The sequence below is a fragment of the Myotis myotis genome, unplaced genomic scaffold, assembly GCF_014108235.1.
Source record: "Myotis myotis isolate mMyoMyo1 unplaced genomic scaffold, mMyoMyo1.p scaffold_m19_p_6, whole genome shotgun sequence".
In the NCBI taxonomy this organism is placed as follows: domain Eukaryota; kingdom Metazoa; phylum Chordata; class Mammalia; order Chiroptera; family Vespertilionidae; genus Myotis; species Myotis myotis.
This window is the reverse complement of record NW_023416368.1, coordinates 13696268-13705135: the sequence shown is the minus strand read 5'-3', so window position 1 is coordinate 13705135 and position 8868 is coordinate 13696268. Positions and strand designations below refer to the sequence as shown.

The window sequence follows — 8868 nt, the reverse complement described above, 5'->3', positions numbered from 1 at the left end:
GAACTGGTTTTGAGGTCTGGCTCTGATCCTATTGAGGTGTGGGTCTCCTGGTACCCTTGAGACTTAAAGATCTCCACATCTGCAAAATGGGGAATAAGCTGCAAAAAAGTTGAAACATGTGAAGGGATGGAAAGGTCCAAAATATGCCACTGTGGTATAAAAGTTATTTTGAGTGAAGGCATTTGAGATTCTGAATCTATTATCTGCCTAAAAGTCTAAAAGTAGAATCTTCTGAAAGAACTCAAAATTACTCAGCTCTCCCTCTCGGGAGCACACCCTCCCTTTCCCCGTCCCCCTCTTCTTCCCCCAGGCGCCTTACTTTTCCCCTTCCCTCTCCTAAGCTCCCAGGGCTCTTCTGCCTCTGTAACTTGCTTCCAGAGCCCACGCAGCCCAGCTGGCTCACTTCTACTACCTATGTAACTTTCTAAATAAATTTTCTCTTATTAAACTTTAAAAATAAAAAACCCAAACCCTAACCCAAATGAACTCAGTTGTCATAAATCCCTTTCTTGGGAGCAACTCTAATTTCCTTGGAGATCCGAAGTCAGCACCACACCAACACAGACATTGTCAAAACACTGTCATCTCCATTTACCTGGGAAGAACCTGAGGGACAGAGAAGTTAAGCAACTTGCCCAAGATCACACAGTAAGAAGAGCCTGGTTTTTCACCTTGGTGGTTTTCTTCAACTACCTCCCTCAGCCACTTAGAGACTGGGGTCATCTTGTACTTGCCACTGTGTTAGCAGATAAGAATTTAAAAGGTAACCTCTCTACATCTACACAATGGAATACTATGCTGCTGTAAAAAAGAAGGAACTCTTACCATTTGCAACTGCATGGATGGAACTGGAGAGCATTATGCTAAGTGAAATAAGCCAGTCAATGAAAGAAAAATACCACATGATCTCACTCATTTATGGATAATAAAGACCATTATAAACTGGTGAACAAAAATAGATACAGAGGCAGAGCAGCATCGAACAGACTGTCAAACTACAGCCGGAAGACTGGGGAGGGTTGCGGGGTGGGTGGGAAGGGGGTAAGAGATCAACCGAAGGACTTGTATGCATGCATATAAGCATAACCAATGGACACAAGACACTGGGGGGTAGGGGAGGCCAGGGGAATGTCAAGGGGGGGGAAAAAAGGAGACATATGTAATACATTAAGCAATAAAACAAAATATTAAAAAAAATAAAATAAAATGTAACCTCTCCACAAGCAGAATTAGAAGTTTACCTCTGTGGATTCTCTTCCTGAGGAAGTCAATCCATTCTGTATGATTTAATTCATCTTTTATCTTCTCAGTAAAACTTGAACCCATCCATCCCATTTTCCTTTTCAATACCCAATGGACTGTAGGATACAAAGGATACATCTCTGAGAGGGATGTGGGAGGTGTTGTGACAGTCCATGTATACATCCTGTGAGGCTTGATTCTCAGCTCCCTCACTTAGTAGCTAGAGAACATGGACTGATCTCTGAATTTATCCAAGCCTCAGTTTCCAAATCTATAAATGGGGATGATAATAAGATACTGCCTATCCTATAAAGATGAGCATAAAGACTGAAATAACAGACATAAAGCATGATGCCAGGCAGATGGCAAGTGCTCAATGTAAATTAAAGTGCAAATGCTCTTAGGAACTCTTTCCTATGGCCTTAACTAACTATGTAGAAAGTGGGAATTTGAATTGTCAACAATTTGGGTTGGAAAGGGAAGGGAGAAAACTCTTTTTCAAAAATTGTCTGGGAAACCGTGGCTGGATAGCTCAGTTGGTTAAAGTTTTGTCTGATTTGCCAAAGTTGTGGGTTTGATCCCCAGTTAGGGTACATACAAGAATTAACCAATGAAAGCATATACAAGTGGAACAAAAAAATCAATGTTTTTCTCTCTCTTCCTCTCTGTCTCTATAATCAATCAATAAAATAATAATAAAAAAACACATCACACATACACACACAAAACTGGGAAAAGAGCCCGGGTGGCTCAGCTGGTTAGAGCATCATTCTGATATGCCAAGGTTGTGGGTTCAATCTCTGGTCATTGCACATATAAGAAGGAACCAATGAATGCATAAATAAAGTGGAACAGCAAATCAATGTTTTTTAAAAAATGAGGAAGGTTAAGACTCAAAAATAATTTGACAAAAAATGGCATTTCTCCTTATCCACTCCACCACCACTCATACCTCCCACCCCATAAACGATTCACTTTTGAGATCCTCCACAAAGATTACAAGAGAAAAAGACTGAAGACAACTTTATTTTTACTAATGGAATTGAACAATTGGTCTTTGTAAATCCCATTAAACACACAACACACTAAGGACTCCAAATCCTATTTTATGTGTCTTCTCTGGGTCATTGCACTTGAAATAAGTAAGCGACCCCCCTCCCTCCATAAATAGGCATCCACAGTAAGAACAATAGCGATGCCTAGCCTTTGTTGGTTGAAGTAATAGCATATCAAGGGCCTTATCTTTTACTTGGGAACAAAGCACAAAAGAATAAATTTCCAATTTGACAAAAGAGATCTACACCCCATCACAGTTTATTTTCTGTCTCTGTGGTATCATTCAATCTAGCAGAGCTAGAGAATTTGGTACGAAGAGGGCAGAATGTTGGTTTAGTGGTGCCGCAGGGTCTGGGATCCCTGGGCGGTCAGATGGGAAGACCTCACAGCCATGGGAGGGGCGGTGAGACCCTGGGCACAGATGCAGAAGAGTAAAGTGAAGGTAGGAAGTTGTGGAAGTTCCTATCTGATTGCCTTTATTTCCTTACGATTTGGAGAAGCAAAGTCAAGAGCTGAAAATGGGGAAGGGGATTTGAGGTTTGCAATGATAGGATAAGGCATGGAAGAATCATTTGGGAGGGTGGGAGAGTGCATGGAGTCTGAGCTGCTTGAGGTTCATGGTCACGATTTCACAGTGACCAGTTGGCGTGGCTATGTTTTTCTTCAGTGCCTTTAAGCTCTCAGGGTGCAAGTGCAGAGCAGGCAGAGACTTGGTTTGAACTGAAAATGTGTGGGGTAGCCAAGTGAGTATGACAAGGTGAGAAGAGGCCAGGGGGTTGGGGGAGAGGGAGTGATGATAACAATGGACCAGGGAATCTGAGCTTCTGGTCTCTGTCTCTCCCTCTGTCCCCAGTGCCATATACTCACTTGGAGAGAAGGATGCTTGAAAGTGAGATTTTGGAGAGAATTCCCTCCTCTTCCCTTCTTGGGCTCTTATGGCTGGACTGATAATACTATGGACACATGGTCAGGTTAACAGAAGAATGAATAGTTGAGTGTGTGCACACGGGAGACCAGAGATGATACTCCTTGAAGTGATGAATCAGCCAACTTTTTATGTGTTTTAGACAAAGATAAAATACATTTCTGAAGAACTGACAGGATACTTGGACTTGGGTGCCCATGAGTAGGAATCTACACAAAGTTTGGGCTTGGGTAGAATATTAGTAACAAGGCTTATTTATGGCGACTTTGAGCCTGGATCCTTCACTCAGGTGAGAAGGGTGTCTGCCTCAGCCTCCAGGGCCAGGGAAGGCACCTTTCACGTGGCAGATTTACCTCCTGTTTTCAGGGTGACAGATGGAGAGAGGTCAGATGGCAGTTTTGCATTGGCAGTTTTTAAAGTAACTCTAATTCACAGTAGCCAGTATGTCACGGGGGGGATATCTTGGGACAACCTGCCCTGGGCCTCCATAGCAATGACAAGGTCTAGGTCTGGGGTGAAGTGGGATGGAGAACAAGCTCATTGGAGGCAGGAAAATCAAGGAGCTGAGGAAACAGGACATTAGAAGGGTCAAATGTAATATTCTGGATGTTGCTAACTGCATTCACTTGGCATCATTTAACATGCTCTAGCTGTTTTTTGTATTTTCTATAAATTGGTAGTGATAGAGACTTGTTCAGATTAAGGTTTGATTTTTTGGGGGAGGGGAGGAGAGGTAACATCATAGGTGTTTCTTTTAAATTTTGAATCATGTGACTATATTGACTCTTTAAAATAAATGAACATAAAAATTTTAACCTCCTCCTCCCCAAAAGAGTAGAACTTGAAATCACCAATAATGAAGACAGAACTACAATTAGAGAGAGGGACAGTGAGCCAGGAGATAAATATCCCAGAAATGAAGTGTGGGAGGCTGGGAGTAGGACTGTAAGGGGAGGGATGGTGGGTGGTGTAATCTGGTAGCATGAAGATTAAAAACTGCTGGCGTTTTACAGAGGAAGGAAGGAGAATGTTCTGGCGGAGAGGAAGAAGGATACTACCCTATTTCAAGGCCTACTGGACGGGAGAGTGTACAGTCTTTACCTGATAGATCTTCAGGGAAAGTCTCATTCTCAGGACAGAGCCAGGATTCTCTTAAAAAGGCTGGGCAAGAGGGAGTGATGATAGCAATGGGCCAGGGAATCTGAGCTTCAGGTTAAGGGTATAGGCCCTATAGGGAGTGAAAAATAGAAACAATACAATGGAACAGGATACAGGTGCCACTGTGACTGCTCAGAGGAAGGCTCTGGGGAGGATTATGGATAGCAGGTGATAGTTAATTTGAGTCTAACGGTGAGTAGAAAGAAGTTCTCCAAGCAGACAAGGAGGGAGGAAGGAGAAAGAAGAACGCGGACAAAGGCATGGTGATGGTTGGATCTGGGGAACTGAAAGTAGATGGGTGAGAACAGAGGAGGAAGAATGAGGGGCTGGAGAGTCCAAGGCAGGGGCCCCATCATCAAGGAACTGGAATGCCACTTTGTGGTTTGGACTTTTCTTTGAAGTGATTGTGAGCCATCAAAGGGGTATAGGCAGGACAGTGGCTGGATTTTAAGAAAAGTATTGAACTCATTAAAACAACCATTCTGTGATTTGCATTTGTTCATTTATGTATGTGTCTATGAGTGCAGATATCTATCTATCATCTATCTATCTATCTATCTATCTATCTATCTATCTATCTATCATCTATCGACAAATATGAAGCTGATTCCAGTTGTTCCAGCCCAGATTGTTGGCATCTGGGGTCAACAAAGTAAGGTTTAAGGCAGAGACAGAGCACTAAGAGGCTACGGCCCTCTAGTGATTAGGAGTCTTCAGGCAGATAAGAGACATAAACTGGATTCCCAGGTTGTCACTTACCAGTTTATGGCCTAGGACAAATTACTTCATTTCTGACTCTCCTTATCAGCAACATGGGAATAGAAGTCCCTGCTAGAAAGATCCCTATGTGAATTAAATGGGATCATGCAGTAATTTACTCAGCAAAGTGAGTGTTTTATGGTAAGTGTTCAATAAATATTAGCTGTTATTTTCATGGCTATGAACTTCAAGCCTATATATGCTTGCCTACTTAGTTCCTCTCTGGTTTGGCTGCACATTGGAATCAGCTGGTCCCAGTTTTCAAAAACACTCATACCCTGGTCCCGCCCCCAGGGATTTGGTCAGAGGTACGGCCTGGGTGTTTTCATAAACCCCAAGGTGATTCTAATATGCAATGAAGGTTGATTGTTATCGGTTCTCCAAGTGCTAGAGACCCTGAACCAGGAACATTAGCATCACCTGGGAATTAGTTAAAAAGGCAAAATTTCCCTGATCCACTGAATCAGAAACTCAGGGTGAGTCAGCAACCTGTGTTTTAGCAAGCTCCCCCGGTGATTCTAATGAACACTCAAGTTTCATAGGTACTGACCTAGGTGTAGCAATTCAAGGCGGTCATTTCAGACGTCGGAGTCTCCCATCTGAACCAGTGGATATCTCAGATCCTCCCACCTCCTCCATGTGCTCTCTCTCTCTCTCTCTCTCTCTCTCTCTCTCTCGCTCTCGCTCTCTCTCTTTGTGTCTCTCTCTCTCTCTCTCTCTCTCTCTCTCTCTCTCTCTCTCTCTGCCTTCAGGGGAAAATGGTTAGATTTAGAGTTGAGATTTCTTGTTCTTTGGATTACTTAATTTTATATATGTTCTTTTTCTTTTTTAAGGTACTCTTCCATTCTCCCAACAAAATGTAGGTGCCAGATACTGGTTATTTAGAGCTGAATAAGAAAGACACAGCTTCTAATCCCACGGAATGCCCAGTGTGATATTGTGATTTATAATAACCACAGGGTGTCCCCCCAAAATGTACACACAATTTAACAGCTGATAGCTCAATTAATGTTTCGTTCTTTTCAGATTTAACCCATTGGAATTAATAATTGTTCAAAGTGTGTGTATATTTTTGGAGGACACCCTTGTACATGTTTGGTTTTCGCCCGCATTTCTGGCACACAGCTCCTAAAACCCTTACATTTCCTGTGATGAAAACGATCAAGGTGTTTTTGTTATGTAAATGAGCGACCTTTGAAAAGCTAAGGCTAGGGGCTGATTGGCAGGAGAAACCACCTGGATTAGAGGCTGGACTTTTCAGGCCCACCTCCTCCCTGACCTCCGTGGAGGAGAAGGTGGGAGAGATTGAGCTCCTTCACCGATGGGCCAGTGATTTCATCCTTCACGCCTGTTGCGAAGCCTCCATAAAACCCCCACGGACGGGTTTCAGAGAGCTTCCGGGTCAGTGATCACGTGGACATTCGGGGACTGTTAGGTGCCCAGAGAGCATGGACACTGCACCCCTGCCACCTGGCTGTTCCTGACCTCTAGCCTTTCATAACCAACCTGTGACCTAGTAAGTGAAATGTTCCTTTGAGTTTTGTGAGCTGCTCTAGCAAATTAACTGAGTTTAAGGAGGAGGTTGTTGGAACCTCTAATCTTAGCTGGACAGTCAGAACACCTGGGCCTGCAACTGGCATCTGAAGTGGGGACACGGAGTGGGCCCTGATGTGGGACTGAGCCCTTAGCCTGTGGAATCTGATGCTACCTCTGGGTGCATAGTGACAAACTGAGTTGAACTGTAGAATGCCAGGCTGGCGTGGAAGTGCTTGGTGTGGGAAAGAACCCACCCCCCCACCTCTCTTCCCCAACATTGGAACTGCAGTCAAGAATTTTATCAGTGTTAAAGGAAAGAAAGCAGCTCACTGGGCCTGTCCTGGGCAGACATGTGAAGGGTGGCTTTTTGGTGACCCTCCTTTTGCCCAGTTCATATCCTCCACTTCCTGTCATCTGATTTGCTCTGCTCTGCTCATGTGAAAACCTGCTCTCAGGTTTGTATCTGACCTCAATCATTTGTAATTTAGTCTGCGTGTCAGTCATGAGTGCTGACCAGACTGTATGCACCTGAGGAAAGGGACTGTGTCTTTATTTCTTTGTATCCACACGCTTCTCCCAGTTTAGATTCCTGCTGTAACATGCCACTTGCGTTTCTAAGTGGCATCGTGCTGAAAAGTGCAACTTGCTGGGTAATCTGGGGCAAGTCGGGGCACTTCTTGGCACCTCAGTTTTCTTATCTATAAAATGGGCTTAATGATTTTTTATAAATTTTAAATTGTTTACTATAGTATTTTTTTACATAAAGAAAAAAGTACAAATCAGTACAGAAAAACATGGGGCGCTTCACGAATTTGCATTTCATCCTTGCACAGGGACCATGCTAATCCCTGGATCATTCCAATTTTAGTACATATATGTGCTGCCCAAACAAGCACTGGGCTTGATTTTTAACCTCATACCATTGTGAACACTATATGAGATAGTCTGAAAAGGGTTTAGGTCAGCACCCCACGTGGACTATAGAGGGCGCTTGTGAGTGGTTCTCTTTAATGATTGTTATTAACCTTCATTTCGTGCTGTGGAAGGATAGGCTTTATCTTTTGAGCTGTTGGGAATCTTTGGGGCAGGGCGGTCTTTTCCTAAGAGTTACAGCTCCCACGTTGACGGCCTCCTTTCCAAGCAGCCTGACTGCAACTCACCTCTAGAAAGACCCCAAATGAGCTCTTACGCTTTCCCGTGGTCTCCCCAACACTGCTTTGAGGACTTCCTAAATCTTCTCTTCAGGATGTTTAATACCTTGCAAAAGCCTCAGCCTATTTTAATTGAATTATTTCATTCCGTGTCAGGCTTAAAGAGCACCCTACAGGCTTTCAGCTCTGACTGAATGCATTCAAAAAAAATCAAATGGTTTAGATTATGGCCTAATCCTCGAGGGAGATATAAATAGAATCCCTTCTGCTCTCCTTTCATTTTCTTATGTTAGTTAAAAAACACTTATAGCATCTGCTTTTTCTTTTCCTCCCTGAATGCTCATTAGTTGCCTTAGTAGGAAAGAGAATAAAACTCAGACTATAACTAGATGTTGGGGAAGAATTTACCATCTTAATTTTCAGGGCTGGAGGGATTTTCAACTTTACCTGGTCTAACCTGCATAGTTTCCCTGCCGGGGGGCAGAGGTTTAGAGCAGGAGACGGCTTGGCCAAGGCCACAGGACATGACCTCCAATGAGTGCAGCTTCCAAAGGACATGTTCTGCCCTGGCTGGTGTTGCTCAGTTGGTTGGGCATCATCCTATGCACCAAAAGGTTGTTTCAGTTCCCAGTTAGGGCATATGCCTGGGTTGCAGGTTCGAACCCAGTAGGGGGCGTGTAGAAGGCAGCCAATGGATGTGTTACCCTGAGGTAGATGTTTCTCTCCCTCCCTCTCTCTTTGTCTCTAAAAATCTCTCTCTCCATATATGTATACATATATGCATATGTTTATATATATTTTTAGTCCTGGACAAGTATTGGGAGCCACAGTGAAATGTGGCAAGGGACATTCAAGTGCGTTTGGCCAGGGCGGTGGTTAAGTCTGGGCTCAGACTACCAGGAATTGAAGCCCGGGCCACATCACACCATCTGTCCCCGGACAAGTTTCTTAATGTCGCTGGGGCTTCAGTTTCCTTACCTCAAACTAGGGATAGTCATAGTACCTGCCTCAGAGTGCTGTTGAGGCAGACTGCAATTCACT

At 43.7% G+C, this 8868-nt stretch overlaps 1 non-coding gene across 1 annotated transcript; it reads right to left on the bottom strand.

The window, feature by feature from the left end:
- Positions 1-7464: 7464 nt before the first annotated feature.
- On the bottom strand, positions 7465-7566 carry LOC118659410. The gene has a single exon (XR_004968541.1). It is a non-coding gene; the product is annotated as a U6 spliceosomal RNA (small nuclear RNA).
- Between the last annotated feature and the right edge of the window lie 1302 nt (positions 7567-8868).